General features: G+C 36.7%; 1 protein-coding gene and 1 pseudogene across 1 annotated transcript in view; one reads left to right on the top strand and one right to left on the bottom strand.

Annotated features, from left to right (window-relative positions):
- Window positions 1-20,740, top strand: part of LOC115666161 (uncharacterized) — a 102,658-nt gene that overhangs the window by 27,680 nt on the left and 54,238 nt on the right. The window lies entirely within an intron of this gene.
- LOC130134527 (transcription factor bHLH162-like) lies at window positions 10,955-13,442 on the bottom strand (annotated as a pseudogene).

Raw genomic sequence — 20,740 nt, 5'->3', positions numbered from 1 at the left:
CCAGCACATGTTATCAACTCGAGTTGGGTGGTCAATCTAGGGCTTTTGTAAAACGAAGAGCTCTGCGATATGGCTCCAAAGGATATTTCCCGATGCTAATTAGGATGAATTTTACAGCTAAGTGAGAAAGAATGGATTTTGATCTTAGCTGGTGAAGCTTGTCCCGCAAACCATGTTACGAAATTTCATAGAACTTGGGCTTATAGCGACGGTCAAACGATAGGCACATGTTTCATCATCGGGACGCCTAATAACGTGATAGATTTTCCTTACACACTGTATATTATATGACTGGCGAAGCGTTACTTAGACCAAGAAAATTGACCCCATGATAGCGATGGAGCAGGTAACCTTCAAGTGTGCCCTAGACTCCATGAATCCAAGAACTGGATTTTTCTTCGTATTAGAACGATTGGCATTTGACATTTCAATGTCAGATCTTTAAGTTCGATTCCTAGTAGCCACAATCACTTGGGGTTAAACCACAAGAAAGTTTTATTTCTTATGGATCCCCTAGTTTCAGCGTAGATGGAGTTGCTTTTGACAGAATCAAGGATGTGGACTTCATCTGATGCATGAAAGCTGACTTGATATACCATCCAATTGTTAGGCCAGTTATTACAGAACTTGTTTTTCGTAGAATAGTTAAAGATCTACATGTGATTAGAACTAGTCAATTGGCTGTTTTAGGGGATAATGACATGAGTGGTTTCTAAATTTTCCTTCAATGTTTGTTGTGATCTTTGAACCGTTTCTTTTCGTTCAATCTAGTTCTTAACTTTTAAAAATTTCACTCGATGCAGTTTTTCCGTTAAAAATTCTACCACCGTTAGCTGACGAGGTCATAATTTCCATTAACTAAACATTAGATTTGGCATTATGTATGATTTCCACATCATATCTCTCTCATTACCTGATCATTTTGGCCCAAAAGGAAAGGGACGAAAGGGAAAAAAAACTTTGTTGACTTGGAAAAAGGACGTGGCAGTCTACATATCACTTTGGCCTGCCTCAATCAATGTAAAAAAATGCACGTGATGAGTCGATAGAAACGAGTGGCTTCTTAAAAATTTAGGGACTTGATCAAATAAAAAAAAGTATAGTGACCACGTCGAAAAAGAGTTCAAGGATTATCCATGACATTAACCCTTGTTTTAGGAACTTTCATTTGAAAGACATGCATCCAAATTTCCACGAAAATTCACCTCATTTTAATGAAATTTTGTAGATAGGCATAGTCAATGTCATCCACATGCTAGGGTGAGTCCAAAGCCATCACCATGTGAAGGTCAGAATCAAAATAATCTGATAAATAAAGTCAAAGCATTTATTTCTTGTAAAAGGGAAAAATAAAATAAAACTTGATATTGTTGCCAGTAGAGTGATCCCAAATTTCTCCTCGAGTCTCGGTTTGCACTGCAATTTCGAGCGTTTGACCTCATTGATATCCTTCAGTTGGACGAAGCATCCCATTCACGAGATCCAAGAAACTCTAGCAAATCTCAATATCAAATTGATTCTCTTTCTCTTCAATGATTTCTCAATTAATGCTCTTTTTGTTTCTTCAAGACTATGCTTTTAATTACACGAATAAAAAAACAGCAGGTACCGGATTTTCTTGCATGTAGTACTAGTTTAATCAGCAATTGATCTCTTCATGTAATGCATAATTTTAAATTTAAGTTTGAGCATTTTTTTATTGTTATCCTTTTTTACTAGGGCACTGAAGGTTAGTGGAGATAGCGTAATCTGTTTCTTGATATGGCTTCAATAACAAATAATATGTAGTTATTATATATCAAGAGTATAACACGGGTATCGTACCGATTACTTAAAGGGTCTTTATATTGTACATTGTATCTTTTTTTTTTAACACAGATCTACGATTCATAACTATTGATCGATTAGTCATAGTCCGGAAAATTGATCAACTATTCTTATCGATAATGATGAGAGGGCTGCATACCTAAATTTTTATTTTTATTTAAAATGTTACTATATAGAGTCAAAATTAAAATCTAGAGTTATCCAATTTTGACTCCAAAATGCATCAAACACAAAAATATAAGAAAAAAAGAGGCATGAAATTGCTAGAAAAGTTTTCGACAAGACTCCCGCTAGCGATCCAAAGACAAAAGCCTTGATTCGTGATTGGACAGGCTGGCGTGCCCGATTTTCTGTGCTGCTGTCTTGTGATTAATCTTCGTTAAATTAATTTTCTTGGGATGGGAGAGACGCTTGGGTGCGAATGGTAATGTCTAAATTCAAATCTGCTGTAAATTGATTTCCGAATTCTTGAAAATTGATTTCCGGAGGAGAAATCTGTTTGGTAAAACATGACTAATTCTCGCTTCCGTAAATTGATTTGAAGTAAATCTGTTTTGATTTATTGATTTTTTTGCACCTAAAAAATTTAAATTTTACTCAAAGTGGGTGGCCACATGTATTATAAGCCATTCTGTAAAGTTTTGAAATTTTTTATTTTTTTTATTTTTTTTTGGGCACCTAAAAAAATTTAAATTTCACTCAAAATGGGTGGCCACATGTATTCTAAGCCATTTTGTGAAGTTTTGAATTGTTTTATTTTTTTATTTTTTTGGGCACCTCAAAAAATTTAAATTTTACTCCAAGTGGGTGGCTACAGATATTTTAAGCCATTCTGTGAAGTTTTGAAATTTTTTATTTTTTTTATTTTTTTGGGCACCTCAAAAAATTTAAATTTCACTCAAAGTGGGTGGCCACAGGTATTTTAAGCTATTTTGTGAAGTTTTGAAAATTTTTATTTTATTATTATTTTTCTTTTTTTTGGGCACCTCAAAAATTTAAATTTCACTCAAAGTAGGTGGCACAGTGTATTTTAAGCCATTTTGTGAAGTTTTGAAATTTTTGATTTTTTTGGGCACCTCAAAAATTTAAATTTCACTAAAAGTGGGTGGCCACATGTGTTTTAAGCTATTCTGTGAAGTTTTGAAATTTTTGATTTTTTTTTTTTTTAAAAAAAAATTCACCAAATTTCATATTTTCCCGAAATCTGACTTTTTTTTTTATTTTCTGGAAATTTTTATGAATTTTTCTAGAATTTTTCAATTTTTATGCATTTTCTGAAAAAAAAATTTATGAGAAAATAGGGAGAATGCATTCGGAATCAAGAAGCTACAAAAAGTAGCTTCTCTTTTCTTGCCAAAAACTCATTCCGAATCAAAAATGCATTCTGGAATCAAGAATGCATTCGAATCAAGTATTTTTAACAAACGCATTTTTATTCCAGAATGCAAAAATCGCTCCGGAATGCATTCCGGAAATTTTTTGACAAACGCCATTCTGTTCCGGAACAGAATTTTTATTCCGGAATGCATTCCATGCGCACCCTTAAATTCGAGTTGCAGCGTGTGTTGTCTTTCTTTAGCACGCACTTTTGTGGCTCCTCTTTCATCACGGGTGCATTAGTTGGCAAAAATTAAACGAATTGAAAAATAATTTTCTAAAAATAGTTGCTTATATCACTTACAGAAATGAATGAATAAAAAATAATATTATCGTTCATGAAAGTATTTAGACATAAATTATTATCGATCATCAATTAATTATTCCAAGTGATACGAGCGATCGTTTTCCAGAAAATGTTATACCAATAATTCATTATAAAGCTATGCTTCATTTGTTTCACAAATAACATTTTTCGGGAAAACATTTTTCGGTGTTTGGTTCACTTACAAAAATGAGTTAATAGAAGATAATTTCCTAGTCATGAAAAAACTATGCTTAAATTCAGGAAAATGTTTTACACTATAAAAAATCGGAAATCATTTTTCAAAATACAACTAGAAATCAACGCTTGGACCCGAAGCTCTACGCTTAGGTATAGAAACCTCAACGCTAATTCTCGGGTCCTCGACGTCCAAAACCAGGTCTTCGGCACCTGGGCTGGGTCCATCGAGGTGGGGCTCGTGACCCTAGTGCCCGCGCCTAGGCCCCTAGTGCTCGCGCTCAGGTCCATCAAGGTCAAGCCCGAGACCCCAGTCCCTGTGCCCAGGCCCCCGACTCCCACACCCAGGTCCATCAAGGCTGGGCTTGAAGCCTCGATGCCCGTGTCCAATGTCCCAACGCCGAGGCCTAAGTCCACAAAGGTCGAGCTCAAATCCCCAACACTTGGGCTTGGGTCCACAAAGACCATGCCTAGGTTCTCGATGCTTGAGCTCTAGTCCCTAGGATTCAACTTCTTGATGACTTAAGAGATGAATAAAATGAGCCTTTTGATTCTTTATCATTGTTTCCTCTTGAACAAGCATATTGGCCAATTCATTTACGTTCCACTTATCCTTTATAGTGTTATAATTCATCTAAAATGACTCATATTGTTCATGAGGCAAGGAATTAAGTATGAATTGTACAAAAAAGTACTCATCCACGTCTATTCCCAAAATCCTTAATTTTGCTGCTAAGTTCGTCATCTCAAGTATATGCCCATGCATTCTACGTGAACCATCATATTTCATGATGGGAAGAGTAGTCTTTAAGTTGTTTGCAACTATTATTTGCATAAACATTAAGCTTAATATGTTTGATCTTTCTCAAGATTTATGTAAATGCCTTTCATTATTGCTACTCTCATCAATAATAGAGCTAGTTCTTCAAGTTGAAGTGTTAAATCAAGATCCAGGACACCTAAGTGAAATTGTACTTGTTCACACCAATCAGAAAAATTCAAAGGAACTGACGAAGCATGAGAATGAAGAGAAACAAATACAGATACTACAAATATGCAAGACAATACTCGTTTATTAGTGCTTTGAGAATATCATATAATCATATTCAAATTAAACAATACATGTACACTGTAGTTCTCCTTTAGGTGATTCTACGATATACATTAAACTATAATGATGCTAATAACTTTTATTCGGTAATTATAAATATACCTCATTAAAATTTGTTTGCTATCTTTGGATATACAAACAAATCTAACAAGGGATATTAATTACCAACCATCGTGTTCATGAATTATAAGAAATCGAAAAGCCTTTGGGTGAATCCCTAAGTTCTTATGATTAATGAACTTCAATATACCCATGACAACAATAAGAATATGTAATATATAAATTTCAATCATCGCATCAATTACTCATGGGTAATTGAATGAAATATTATATTATTTTAAAAATTCAAGAGACCTTAAGGTTCGGCCCTTTAAGCGATGCATGTAGATGAAATTGAAATAATTTTTACCAATTTAAAATGGGAAACAATAGAAATTACTCATTATATTACAAATATCTTTGGTAACAAGAGTCCATAGTGTGAGATTTTTGCTATTTTGAACAACTATGATTATAGCAAAAAGAGAAAAAAGATTATTGATATCGCGGGTCAAATTAGGTTGATCTGACCCAACCTGAAAATTTAATATTAATTGAATATTTTATTAATTTTTTCCTTTTTTCTTTTCTTCGTTTTTCCTACTTTTCTTTTCTTTTTGTTTTCCTTTTCTTCTCTCTTTTTCCATTTTTCCCTCTGCCGGCCACCGACAAGCTACGTCGATAGCCGACAGAGGGAAAAATGGAAAAAGAGAGAAGGGCCTCGTTGATGGCTAATGGAGGTCACCGGTCTCACGGTTGCCCTTGCCAGCCCTAGCTTGGGCGTCCCTTGCCCGAGGTTGGCAAGGTTCGCCCTTGCTTTAGGTCGGCGACCTCCGCCGGCCATTGACAAGGCCCAACGGCAGTCGGAAAAGAGAAAAAAGGAAAAAAAAAGAAGAAGACAAAGAAAAGAAGAGAAAAGGAAAAAAAAAAAGGAATGAAAAGAGAAGAAAAGAAAAAAAGGAAAAATATTCGAAAAATATTAAAATATTATTAAAAATTATCCACGTCAGTGCTGGCTGTACTATGTAAGACGCCTAGTGTTCACGTTAGCGATTTCCGGCCAAAATTGGCCGGATATACTCAATTGACAAAACGTGAATAGGTTTAGGACTTAATTGGCAAAATTAAAAGGTTTGAGACTGAATTGGCAAAAATGCAATAAGTTTAAAACTTTTTGGGCAATTCTTTTGTCTCTCAACCCGCTCGCTGATTCAGTTTGCTAGTTGTTCTTTGTTATTGGATATTATATAGGATCTAGGGTATTTACCTTGATTTATTTCTTCCATATCTTTTTCTTGATTTGAGAGAACTCGTATTTATATTTATTTCCCTAGTATAGGTTGCCTATATATATAAGCTAATCAATTGTGTCATAAGTTTGGATGAGGATTTGAATATAGATTATTACTTATTGTGCATTTCTTCTTTGTCGCCTTATTGGTGTTTCTATCTTTTTTCTCTAGCTCTCTCTATTTTCTTTCCCATTCTTGGTATTTGATTTTCTTTCCTTTTTACGATTCTAAACCTATCTTGCTACGCGCATCCGTCCTTTGTCGATTGATATCGGAGCTAGTTTCGTCCTTCATCAATTTATATCAGAGTGGTACCGCTTTTACATCAGATTGATATCAAGGCCCTGTTTCACGTGCGTCCCACCGCAATTCGGGGATTTTGGATCAAGAGCCAAAGGTGGGTATGTATTTTGATTGCTGCAACTTTTATCAGGCGAACCAACTTTGAAGATTCAAGCTCCAGGACCTTTGAAATCTCAGTGGAATCGTCTATCAATTGTCCAAATATGTTTGATTAAAAGCTAAATATTATTTTGAATTTTACAAAAACCGCTATTTTAACATCAAATTGCAAATTGGATAGTAGAGAAAGCTATTCTAATAGTGACTACAATCACAATTATTAGATTTTCAAGGTTATCAAGATTATTATTCCAATAATTTTGATTTCCAAATTTATCGTGGCTCTTATGTTTGTAGTAATCAAATAGACAACTACAGTAATTTTGATTGTCAAATAAACATACGGATAAAATATAAATTATTTTAATCTGATTGAAACTCTTGATTGGTGATAGGCAACTAAACTTTTTTTTGGGGTTAATTTCGCGAAAAATGTAAAATTGGTACACCTGTAACAAATTTATCCAAAACTAATTTTTTGGGCAAAAGGACACCAGAAATGCCACAACTTGTGTACGGAGATCACTTTGGTGTCATAACTTTTTTTCGGATCACTTTGGTGTCAAGTCGGAGGAAAATAGATCACTTTAGTGACTCCGGCCAAAAAGCGACCCATTTATATTAAAAAAAAATGGTCGACTTGTACACGTGAAAATTATGTGGCTTTTTTCGAATTTTTTAATTTTTAGAAAAATAATAATAATTTAAAAAAAAAAAGTTGCGCGGCTAGCTCGCCAACCCACCATCGCCGGGGAAGGGCCGGCGGTGGTGGGTTGGCGCAGCCGACGAGGGCTCCTCGCCGCCGCTGCAACTTTTTTTTTTTTATAATAAATATAATTTAATTTTTTTTAAAAGTACACGTCGCGAGCTAAACGGCGTCGTTTTTTATTTTTAATGCCGGCTAGACCTCTCCGGCGAGCCGTGTCGGCGCCACATCGGATTTCCGGCGAGCCACGTCGCATTGGCACTAAAATGATCGTTTTTCAAAAAAGTTGGCACCAAAATGATCCGAAAAAAAGTTATGGCACCAAAGTGATCTCCGTACACAAGTTGTGGTACTTCTTGTGTCCTGTTGCCTAATTTTTTTACCACAAAAAATTTTAAACTGGTACACTTGTGATAAATTTACTCCAAACTAATTTTTTGACTACCAAAAATCTCATTGGTACACCTGTGCCAAATTTACCATCTGTTAGTTTATGTTAAATTGAATTAATACCATGAAAAATCACAAACTGGTACATCTATGATAAACGAAGGGTAAAACCCTAAATTGGTACACTCGTTAACTGTCATGTGTTATTCAACTTAGTAATTTGGTGGTAAAATTTAATAGAAACTAACATAGGATAAATTTGTCACAGGTTTACCAATTTAGGGTTTTTCATGGTTAAAAAAAATGAGTTTGGGGTTAATTTATGACAGGTATACCGGTTTGAGATTTTTCGTGATCTTAACCCTTTTTTTTATTGGTCAAACAGGCAAGTGAACTTTATTCAAGCTCGCAATTGGGGTCACATTATCCAATCTGATTTATAAGATTTAAGAATATAAAAAATCAAAATCGGAAATTAAATCTAATCTAAAAGGCTTCAAAGAGGATTTGAGAAAACTTAAATCTAAAAGTAACAGATTTTCCTAATTTATTTACATTTGTCTTAAAAGTAAAAGATTTTCCTAATTTATATACATTTGTTGACACTATCTTTGATTGAAGATTCTATTGGGCGTTTCTCAATTTAGTCAATCTATTGAATCTTTAAAGGAGGAGAAAGGATGTGAGGTTTAATTTTCTTCTAAAATGATTGGTGTGCCTTCAGAGCTTCCAAGATGTTTATCTAATCTCCTGGCTTGAAAATTTCACAGGTTGAGGGGTCCATTAAATTTCATGTATATTATGCTCAAGTTCTATTTGTAATCGGACTTCCGAAAAATGTTGAGTTTGAAAAAGACATTAATTTATATGATTTTCCAAATTTTACAAATATTACTGCAATATTCATTGGTAAGACCTCGTCTGATCTAGACGATTTTGATATTTGTGTCTATGGAGATTTGTCGAGCTCCCTTGTAGATGAAACTGATGTATTATCCAATTCTTTGGAAAGTCCGTCAGACATACCTGTTGAAGCATAGTTTTTTTTGGACAGGGAGACTGGTGTGGGACAGGAGTCACTCAACTACCTCACTAATTCAGTTTCCTAGTTTACATTAGTTTTTAATGTCATCTAAGATTTAGGATAGTCCTCTTACATAGATTTACTTTCTTCTAGGTTGCCTATAAATATAAGCTAAATAAGTTTAGATGATGATTTGATTATTGAATATTGGGTGCGTTTGGTTCAGTTTTAAGGAAAAGTATTTGGGAAAATGCAAAGACTTTTTAGCTTAAATGGATTTTCCGAAATGCAAGTAATATTTGATAAATTGTAATTTTAAAATGCATTGGAAAACAATTTTAATTTGAATGGTGTTGGGAAGAATCACACATTCTAAAGTACTTTTGTTTGTTTTTTCCTTAAAAACTCAAAACCGGTGAAGGACTTAGAGGTTGGCCGGCGACCGGCGAGGCCATATCTGGTTGCCGGCAGCCTTGCATGAGATTGGGTGACCTGAGGCATTGTGGCCCGGGTCACGCGAACCTAGGTGGCGGCCGCTTGTGTCGCATGCCCAGATGAAGTGGCCAGGGTTCATGACTTCATGCGACCCAAGCAAGGCTGGTGACGGCACACTGGTGGCTGAGACCTTCATTGGCAATGTTAGGGTTTTTGATAACATTTTCGTAATTATGAAAGCATAGCAAGGGCAAAATTGAAAGAAAAAAAAGTTTATTTGCATTTCGGAAATGCTCAATGCCCAAACACACCTCTAGATCTGCCTTGAGCCAAAGGCCTTTAAAGGCTTTTGTAAATGCAATTACATCTTCCCACAACTTTCCAGAAGATTTGACTAACGTATTTGCATTTGTTCAAGGGACTTTAGAGGCCACAACCCCTTAGCAAAGTAATTTCCAAATGCACCCATTGTCTACTAGGCATTTCTTTTCTCGCGCCAAGATTGACATTTCTCTTTATCTTTTTACTATCTCATTTTCTTTTGGGCTAATACCATCAAAAACCCTAAATTAGTACACACGTGCCACCTTTTTATCCCAAACTCATTTTTGTGTCACAAAAACTCTCGAATTGGTATACACATGCCATATCTACCCCAAATGGATGCACTTGTGCCACATGTACTCCAAAAAAATCCATGATTGATCACAATTTGAAGGTAAACGTGATATGGATATATCGGCTTGAAGTAAATGTGACATGGGTATATCGGTTTGGGATTTTTTGTGACACAAAAATTAATTTGGGATATATATGGCATGTATGTATCGGTTTAAGTGTTTTTGTGATACAAAAATTAGTTTGAGTTAAGTATGGCATGAATGGACTATTTTGGAGTTTTTGGTGGTATTAACCCTTTTCAATAACTCTAAATTCATCTTGTTACTTGCATAGTGTGTCAAATGGTACCAGAGCTTGTTCTGTCCTTTTTCAATCGGTATTGGAACTGTTCAAGTATGTTTCCAGTTTTAAGCCCATGAATGAAACTTGACCCGAGCCAAAGTTGAGGGCATGTTGACCCGCTTTTATTAAAGGCCGAACATGCTGGACATGGAATTCCAAGTTGAAGTCCGCTAACGAACTTCATAGGTCCACTATATATAAAGTCGGGAAGTGGGTTTTGTTATCGTGTGCCGTGCGAGTGGAAGGTGCTGTCATTGTGCAGAATTTTTTTTTTTGGGAAAGAAAATTTATTGAATATGAAAGTATCAAACATCAAAGCTCATACCCCAAGCATCAAAACAAAATAAATCTCAAAAGGATTGGAGGACTATCCAATCAGAAGGTAAAGTTTTTAATCTATGGACTTACTGATCCAGTCTACCACTCTATTAGACTCTCTTGTACAGTAGGTTAAGATCATTGTGCAGGGTTGGTTCTCGTTCAATTGGATGAAATTTTTCATCATATTACAAATTTCCTTCCATTGGGGGTACATTGCTCGTGAATTACATCCAAAGAGATGAGCGTCTAAATTGAGAAATCTTTTGGTATGGTTCCTACTTATCTCTTTACGAGATCGAGTTGATTGTTTCTTGAGAAATTGTAAGGGCTAAACACTATATTTGGGTTGCAATCTCCTTTACGCCGCTTTATCTATAGTGGAATCTTGTGTTGCTTTGCCTGTAGAGAAGGTCACATGAACCAAACCGAGTAAATCCAGGATCTGATTTATTTCCTATTCTCTGGTTTATTTGTATGCAATCGATGTGCAATAAGAGCAATACTCATTCTACATCACGAGGCTTCTCATTTCATATTTGTAGATAGGACTCAAACACCAAGATCCTAGGGAAACTCCAAATCCAAGTAGAAGGTCGGAAATTTCTAAGATACACAAGCAAAGCACACCATCTCCCTTTTCCAAAGGAAAAAGAAAGAGCAGAAGGAAGTATTCAAAAAAGTTTGCTGCTTGCAGTCCGCACATAAACTGCAGAAACAATGCAGCATGTACTTTCACCATATCAGAAGATCTAACAGCAGGCCAATTTCACATCCATTCTTCGTGCTATTTGTACTCTATATCACTATAAGATCTCTTAATCATATAGACATACATGATTTGGTGACAAATCTGCCCATGAAAGAAACAATTTTCTATGCATCAACTAAGGGAAACACGTGCATTTCTACAATCCTCTAAAAGATTCAAATAATTCTGCAAAATCCAAAGCACTAGATCAAGGATGAGGCTCCATTAGCATATCGTTGACAATCTCCTGTAGCCTTTGAGATATTCTCTCGTCTGAAGAATCGCCATCTCCAACCTGCAACATACTCAAACTCGGAAACAAAACTGAAAAAACCAGCCAATTGAAAAGGCCCAATAAAGAGCATAAAGAAGGACATGAAAATATTTCCTGCAAACATTGGCATCGACTTTCTGCCAACCTCTTCACATTAAATGTTAAAGTCGCTGAAGCATTGACTTTTGTCAGTATATATTTGGTGCGTGAATTGACTTGGTTGACTCTAATGTCTTGCTGTCAATGCTGTCACATCTGATCAAATGACTTTGCACTGACAAGAGTTACCTACTATAACTTAATCCGTGCTTCTCATGCCTATTCTGAAAATCCTAAACAAAGTCATGTTAATGCTTGGCGTACCAAAACCCTTTTACCTAATTGGTTTACAAATTGCATGCGAGTATCTAAGCAAGCGAATTAGTTGTACTCGTATAGGCAACACATGTTCAATCCCCACACCATCAAGTGCTTACAAGTTCACGTTTGGTTCAACTATGTAGGCTTTGAATCTCGTCCTATAGATCACAAGATTAGTGAGATGTTTCATGATCAATGGGATTTTACTACTTGAGAGTGGGGCTTCCTCGTCATGTAAAAACAAGGGGATCATAATCGAACGCTTAACAAAACTTCATTCCTTTCTAATTGGAGAAATCATCTCTAGCGTTTGAGTTTCACAATTCTATGATTTCTAGTAAAGTTTTTTGTTCTAGATGTATAAGTTCTAACTATTTTGGGCTCAAAATATAAACCAATTCTTACCTTGGCATGAATTGTGTGAAGCATTGCATCACCAACATAAGAGAAATTGGCATTGACAATATCAGCTCCTTCTTCATGAATCACTCGAATAGTCTCATTGAACAAGAATTGGCCATCCAATCCAGTAACAAGAACAGCCTCCAGGATTGACCCGCTTTTCCGTATTCCGATCTCCGGCGACTTGAATCCGATCATCAGTCCGTTGTTCATGGTTGTGTTGATCTTTTCTATTTCTAATAACCTCTCTTTCTGCTCCCTCATTTTCTCCACCTTTACTTGTAAGTCCTTTATGTAATTGGCCGCTTCGCCTAATTGATCGGGCAGCGTCAATGTCGATTCCTACAACCGAAACATTAGTAAGCAAGGATAATTGTTAACTTAAATGTGATAAGAATGCATTGACAAATATAGTCGAAACAAAAATTCAAAGACTTTGAACTCAAGAAGATACCATCTAAGCTCGCCCTCATCAACAAAATCAATTGCATTCCAATGGTGAACCTCATACCGGACCCTCTCTTACAAACTTCTGTCAACACAGAACTCGAATCTTGTACTTAATTTTCTTGAAACTGTGATTAATTATGTCTACCACTTTAAAATCTACACCCTGCTAGACATTTTCAGGCAAGATCGAATGAGGGGACATCACCAAATTCTTGTGTTTAAGTAGTAGTTGATCAAAGGAGAGACAGACCAAACCCTAGAAGAGTTCCTAGTGTTTAGCGGAATTTAGTTTCTTCTTATTCATGTTCGTCTGAAAAGGGCAAAAAAAAAAGGCATCTATACATGACTAAAAATACCATCTGGGGAACTGAAAGCCTCGAAATGAAGGAATGACCTTTTCCATGCTTCTAGATAAAATAAGGAGCAGAAAGATGAGAGGGCTCCAAATAATTAGCACCAATTTAGCATAAGAAAGAAAAGTAAATACATGGTGTTTTGTACGTTAAGAAGATCAATGATGATAAAATCTGGCTACAGGACCCAACTCTACCTTGACAGATGAGAACCATGAAAAGAATACAGTGGAGAGAGAGAGAGAGAGAGAGAGAGAGAGAGAGAGAGACCCTAGGACTCTGTGGAGGAACAAGGGAGTGGAGCTTGGAGAGGAGTGCCTTCATACGGTTTCTCCTGTTTCTCTCTGTCGTTTTGCGGTCAGCTCTGGATGAACCAGGCTTTCTCTCCATCAAACCCCTGACTGACCTAGAATTTACTGAATGACAAGATCAGAGCAGCATATGTTGCTGGGAAATTCGAGTGCATATAACATGTCCGATTCCTTCCCTCGTCGGTGAGTGCTTTCGCCCGTACTGAAACCACAAAGCGCGAGAAAGGTAAAGGTAAATATGATTATTCAGATGCAAATCTAGCCTTTTCCATGGGACCAGCGTGCACCTTCTTTGACCATCAATTCCAAAAATCAATCAACTCAAACAGTGCGTGAACAAAAACAGCCGCTTCTTGTACAGAAGTAAACTGTTTTGCTTGGCCCCGAGATTATTTAAGTAGATGGGATAAAAGATAAGATGCGTAATCTCATATGTTGTGATTAAAAAATGTAGTCTGAATAAGACTATGTATGTAATAGGCATAATTCCTTAAAAAACGCCAAACTTTAGGTCAAATCCTAATTCTAATGTGAACTCATTTTTGTCTAAAAAAAATCCCTAATTTTTACTTTAGTCTCACATCTACCCATGCATCCAAAAATCGCCACTAATTTCTTCAAAATTATCAAAATTAGGATGCTCCTAGTTTTCATATGAAGGTGAAAATATTGATGATGACTCGAGTCCTAATAATGAACCTCTTGTTTTATATGAAGGTGAAAGTGTTGATGAAAATGCGAATTCTAATAAATGAACTCCTAACTGCCCTGATGTTGATAATTTTAAAGAAATTAATGGCAATTTTTGTATATGTGGATAGATTTGAAACTAAAATGAAAGTTGGGGGGTTTTTAAGTTAATTAAGGGATTTTTAGGGAATTAGCCCGTGTGCAATATTTACTCCTCTATGATGTTTTTAGTGAGAATGGATAGGTATGAGTTAAAAATAACAAAAAAGTCAGTAAGTTTTAAGAAAAGGGCAAGAGCCCGAATGGCTTGAGGTAGACGACAAACGCAAAACCTAGTTAAAGGGTTTTTCTTTGCGTGGGAGACCACAAGTAGGATCATAATGACAGAAAGAGGAATGAACTGTCGTGAATAGGAAGTGGATTGTCTTTTTCTACTTTATACAGGGTCATGGTGAAGACTTCTTGAATCTCTCTTTCCCTGAATGACCCTAAGTTACGTTATTTTAAAATGTCGCGTGTACCTCTCTCTCTCTCTCTCTCTCTCTCTCTCTCTCTCTCTCTATTTGTATATAAGCTAAGTATCACGAAAAACTCAAAATCGATATATTTATAATAAATTTATCTCAAATTAGTATACCTATAATAAATTTAGTATCCGTTAATTTTTGTTAAATTTTACCGTTAAATTGCTAAGTTGGATGACACGTGACAGTTGACGGATATACTAGTTTAGGGTTTTACTCTATATTTGTCATATGTGTACCGGTTTGTGTTTTTTATGATATTAATTTAATTTAATGGAAACTAATGTCGAGTAAATTTGTTAAAAATATACTAGTTTGGGGTTTTTAGTAATAAAAAATTATTTTGAAATAAATTTATCATATGTGTAACAGTTTAAGGTTTTTGGTTATTAAAAAAATTACTTTAGGGTAAATGTGTTGCAGGTTTACTAGTTTCAAATTTTTCGTGGTATTAACCCTTGTATATAACGGCCTGAATTGACTTTTTACTTATGGTTTATCTAATTCTTCTAGCTCATATAATTTTCATTTTTTTAAATTAGAAAATCCTGAAACCTTTACAGCACTCAAATATTGAGTGCGAACAATCAAGCCTTGTAAAATTCAATAGGGCATAAGATATGCGATTGAAAGTTTAGTGTTTTATCAACAAGGCGTTGGCTCATATGCAAGGGAGCTTGCTCCTCTTTTTGTGATTATGGGTTCAAGTCTTGTTGAAAAAATTTCAGGAGTAAAACCCCAAATGCACCAAAGCAATACGGGGGAGTGAGCCCTCAAGATGCCCGCAGAGGTGGAGTAGTCTTGAAAAGTGAACATAGACCAAAGGGGAAAGGCTAAACCGCTGTACATCTATTTGCAAATTCGTCTAGCTGCGAAAAAGTTTTAACAGACCAATTCATCACCCGCTCACCCTTTGGTCTCTGTGTTAGCATTACTAGTTAAGTCCTCAATTGACCATCGGTCAAGACATTAAATCATGTTTATGCACTCATCCTATATATACCACATTGTATATAGATCAACATTACACAAGTGATTAATGAATCCAAATGAGCTTGTCATAAATAAATTTCCAAGAGTAAGTATAAAGTATCGGTATACACGATCAATTAGTGTTGATAGGTGCTTATCTATATCTTTCTTTTAATGAAGAACTTTGAAAATTTCAGGCATGTGCTGATAATGCTATACGCTATCTTTCCCTTGCGATTTCAATGACATCATTTGAAACTTCCCCTAAGTTTTTGCTACATTAGGGCTCGAAATATGCTAGGCATCTCGCAATTATAATCACGAAGACCCATCATCCCTGCGCTGACACTGCTTATGTGTTACCATTTAAAGCTCTTAAACAGTGAAAATATAATTAAAGAAAAATTTTATGTTTTGTTGTTGTGCTTTCACGTTTTTTCTAATTAAATTCCTCCACTTTTATCTTGTCAAATCGAGTCTTTCTACTTTTGCATATTTTTTAATCAAGTCTCTTTCCTACCAAATCTAACTACCATGCCCGTCGGTTGACGTCATTGTATGAGATGGATAAAATTTTGTCCACATTGGTTAAATTTTATGCACATCACACTCCAAAGTTATTTTCATCAGCTAAATTTTTCCACACATGTCCACGTGTGGTTTTGTGTATTTTATTTACATCATACTTTGATGTCGTCCGATGATTTTGTTAGCTGCATTTGGTTGGAGTCGGATGGTCTTAATTAGGAAATTTGTAAAAGTAGAAGGATTTGATTATACAAATTAAAAGTATATGATTAGGAAAATTGTGAAAGTATCGGGACGAAATCTTTTCAACGTTGTTCAAACCACCTTCTCAAGCTAATTAATGGCCTTGGAGGCCGTTCCTCAATAGAGGTATATATGAGACCAAATCCGAGTACTGGTGCTTATGTAGCTATATATAAAAAAAATGAGTTGTTGCTTTATTGTGATTTCTTTTTCAACTGGTTGGAGTTTCAATTTATTTGGTTTAGCTAAAGCACCCATAGAAGCTCAAGTTTTCCTGATGGAGCCCACATAAAAGGATGGAAAGACACGACTAACTTCACTGTGGCACCCCTAGACGATATCACGGTCGTCTTAAGGATAGTTTTTGGATACCAAACAAGAGCCTTCCCTACACCATATGTAGGCACCTTAGGCATCATAGATGAAGGATGACTGGGCATGATTTCAATTCTTAATCCGGAGACTAGTGTTCTCACTTTATCTGCTTTATTCACCTTGTAGCTTATCAAGGGAGTAAAAAAGATGAAGAAACCTTTGTGGCCCACCATTTGTTAAACCCCGCCCCTCTTATCGGGTGATAGGGGTTGCTCTTTAGACTCCAAGGTTTGAGTTTCCTTTTCGGTCATTTCCAGGGCAGCGGTTTCCTTTACCGAGGATCCAAGTTGGGGGTGTAAAGGCAAGAATTGTCTAACCAATAGATTTGGTATAACTACTCTCAACATTTTATGACAGGGCCAAACTCTTTATACTGTCAGGTCATAAGGGCCAAAAATGGCACGTCCAATGACCCTTTAGAAGCTAAACCCACATCCGAACCATTTGTCACCCGGGAAATCCATCTTAGCCATGCTAAAAGGAGCAACCCAAGTTAGTAGAAATGGGCTAACTAGGGCTATTTTCCATCCTTTGCTTTAGCCATAAAGGAGAATGTCATGAAAATAATGATTACTCTTGGCCTCATAAGAAAGGAGAAGCATGATGTCCGTTCATATGCTCGACTCTTTTTCGAAATTAGGCTAGGCTTGCAGTCAAGGTACGGAAACCCTTTCAGCAAATAATAATAAATTATTAAGCTATTGACGAGACTATTATCAGGGAGTCGCATCCTTAGCAATCTGTCTCCTAATGACGAATTATTGGTGACGTGTTATGGATGACGTCTCCTATTACCATTTTCAGCGTTAAAGTGCACGAGTGGACGCTAAAAAGCAACATAAAACCCTAGGTTGGAATAATAAGCATGCAAAGTAATCACCAGTCCTTCAAAGAAAAGCGTCAAGCGCCTTACTTTGTCCAAGAGCTTTCACATATAATCATGGACGTGCACAATGGGCGTGATTCACAAGTTTCAAGTCTCTAGAACATGGACTGTATCTTTTGTAAAATTTCTAAGATATAATTAGGTTTTGGGGGAATCCGTGTCTATTTCAATTCATTTCACAATTAGATGAAATTTTCAAGCAAATTTAGTAAATTAAGAAAAACATGGTGTACTCTAATAATATATGGTTTAGGATAGACAAAGTTGGACAATCTAAAGGATTGCTCAAACGTGTGTTATATTCTACATTAAAGGTCTAAATTCAATTTGTAATATATTATGTATTGAGTGGCGGAAGTAAACTCAAATTATATAGAAACAAACTAGACGTGGATTAGCATATAAATCACAAACAAGCAACATATGAAGATTGCAATGTCGGCTACAAGCACGACAAGGATCAATTTAACGATGCCCATCTAAAAAAGAGAGCTATCTTCTTTTGGAGGTAATTTCGTCGAAAGTGACTTTTCTCATAAAAAAGTAAGAAAAGAAAGGAGAAGTTGTTATCTCATTGTCACCATCGCCAGAAGGACCAAGAGAGTCAAAAAGTTGTGCAGTATAGTTCTCGTCTGATGTAGCGAAAGCACACTCAATTTGAGGCTGTGGAGAGAGACATACGAGCCACGTTTCTTCGTTTTTTGGGTAATGTGCTTTCTCACGGGTGATGTCAATTTTCCTTAGGCTGGGCTCATATAATGATTGGAATTGGCTTGCTGAGGAATAGTGGGAAACTTTAATCATTCCCCTAAATGATTTGTTCTTGTGAATCACGAAACTTTTTGAAATGGAAGAAGTAAATAATTTTCTATGGTGGAACGAGTTATCTTTGATTTTCCGATAAACCAGGAGCGGAATCCATTTGATCTCCGTTCCAACTTCTTTGTAGCTTAACTTAGAGTAAATGCGACGTATAGTTTCTTTCGGATAGTAACAAGAAAGAGTGAACGATTTCTTGCTTGAAGTTATGCCGATTGATACAGAGTATCCGGCTTGACAGTGCACGATGTTCTAGGCTTTGAAGGAAGGAAATAAGGAGTTTCTCTAAAGAAGATAGTTTTTAGTAAGTACTCCATCGACGGAGGTCATGTTGACTTCACAACGGTGGAAGCAAGTTGGGTAATTTTGTGTTTCCCTAATTTTAAATGGGCCTCCATTAAAAAATGGCGATATTACCATCATCCATAAAATTTTTATATAAGATTTTTCACCAACCATTTCAAAACCCTAGTTGTCGCCAACCTCTCTCATTCCCTCTCTCACCATGTGCAGCCACCAGAGCCATCGCGCGTTAATATTAAGCCACCAAGGCACCGTCGTCGTTTTCGTTTGGTCCTTAATAGGTTCTCCCTCTCTCTCTCTCTCTCACACACTCGCTTTCAGTGACCCCACCACTGGCCCCTACCTTCGTCCCTCTGAGACTTTGAGGCATTTTTGTCGATCCCCATCATATCTGGTCTAAGCATTTTTCGTGCAAGGAGAGAGAGAGAGAGAAATCGTAGTGGAGTTGGGGATGGTGGTAGGAAGGTGCAGTGGACGCTCGGTACCTTCTCTTGAAGAGATCATGAAGAGGGAACCCAAATCTAAGCTCATCAATATATCTAGTTGAACCTATCTTCACTCAAAAACTTAAACTAATGAGTTATGTACCAACTAAAATATAATAACCGATTCATACTACATTAATAATCTGATCTGGGACTTTTTTAATATAAATCACGCGTGCGTCTCAACATATGGGGGCGTGATTATGACTATAATGGCAATTGACTGAGCTAAGCGGAGGTGTTCATTTTTGCTCACTTCATTCCATTACTAAGTGCATCGCCACGCGACTACATATTTTTGGTGAAGGAGCTATCTAAAGTTACGTAGACTTGGGCCTATCTAACTTTTTGCCCATAATAGTGATACACAGTTCTCCAAATCTAAGAGCGGCGAGAAAGCGCTGTAGAGGGAAAATGTTTGCAAATTACTCTCCAATTACACCCATAGCCACCCACTTTAAGTTACCACACACGATCCTTTTATGCATAACCATCTCATGCACGCTCTTAGAGCGTGCCTTAGTCGTAGTCATATATGAAACCGAGATTGGAAACTGTGTTAAATAGTTACAATAATACAGACTTAGCAATATGGATTAATATCACAAATTTTTTTAAAATTGTGCTATTTAGAAGCATTCACCCCCAAGCTATTTTTCGACCCACAAAACCCCTCCAAAGGGGATAAGGACACTACAAGTGTCATAACTTTCGTACGATACTCACTTGAGTGCCATAACTTTTTTCGATCACTTAAGTGTCATAACTTCTAAAAACATGTTCACTTGAGTGTCACAACTTTCAATCAATCACTTAAGTATCAATTTTTTTTTAAAAATGTTCACCCAAGTGCCAGAAATCCGACGTGGTATGGCACTTGTGGTGAATGTTTTTACAAAAGTTATAAGTTAAAGGGCACTCAAGTGATTTGATAAATAATTATGGCACTTAAATGAGCGTTGTACATTAGTTATGATACTTAGATGATTGAAAAAAAAGTTATGACACTCAAGTGAACGTCATACAAAAGTTATGGCACTTGTAATGCTGTTAATCCCCCAAAGTGGTATCCTTGTATCAATTTTATCTCCCAGTACAACTCCGCTACTTTAGGTATCATGTCCTACATGTCTGTCTTGTGTGGCAGACCCATGCATGATAGATTGCACGAGGATGTTAACACATGAAGCCTTCCCAGAAAATGACCTATCTGCCCCGACGCATCTTCTTCCTCACCATAAACGACCAGACCTTCCACCCCTTTGCCATTGTCGTTTCCCTCCTCTCAATCGAGCTTGTACTCGTTGCCATGGAAATCGGCGATCGGCCATGAGAGCTAGATCTCGAGCTCACGATGGCTGTGGGCAGAGCTCGCACCCATGCGAGCTCTGCGCAGGGTGTTTGCAGCGACTACGCCAGCCCTCCCGAACAGAGCTCGAGGCCATGCGTGCTCTAAACAGAGAGATCATGGATTTCCCCTGTTGCAGCCATAGGACCCGATCTGGTGCAGACCCGAGGTTGCCCGACCTCGATCTGAAACAGATCAGAGGCGGCCACCGTAGCCGGCTTGAAATTTGAAGTGGGGATGGTCGCAACGACGGCACACACGGACGACTCTTCAATGGCCA

This window comes from Syzygium oleosum, unplaced genomic scaffold, assembly GCF_021117445.2.
Source record: "Syzygium oleosum isolate NSW1041296 unplaced genomic scaffold, Sole_v2.1 Sole_v2.11, whole genome shotgun sequence".
Classification (NCBI taxonomy): Eukaryota; Viridiplantae; Streptophyta; class Magnoliopsida; order Myrtales; family Myrtaceae; genus Syzygium; species Syzygium oleosum.
The sequence above is the reverse complement of the archived record's forward strand: the minus strand, read 5'-3'. Positions and strand labels throughout refer to the sequence as shown.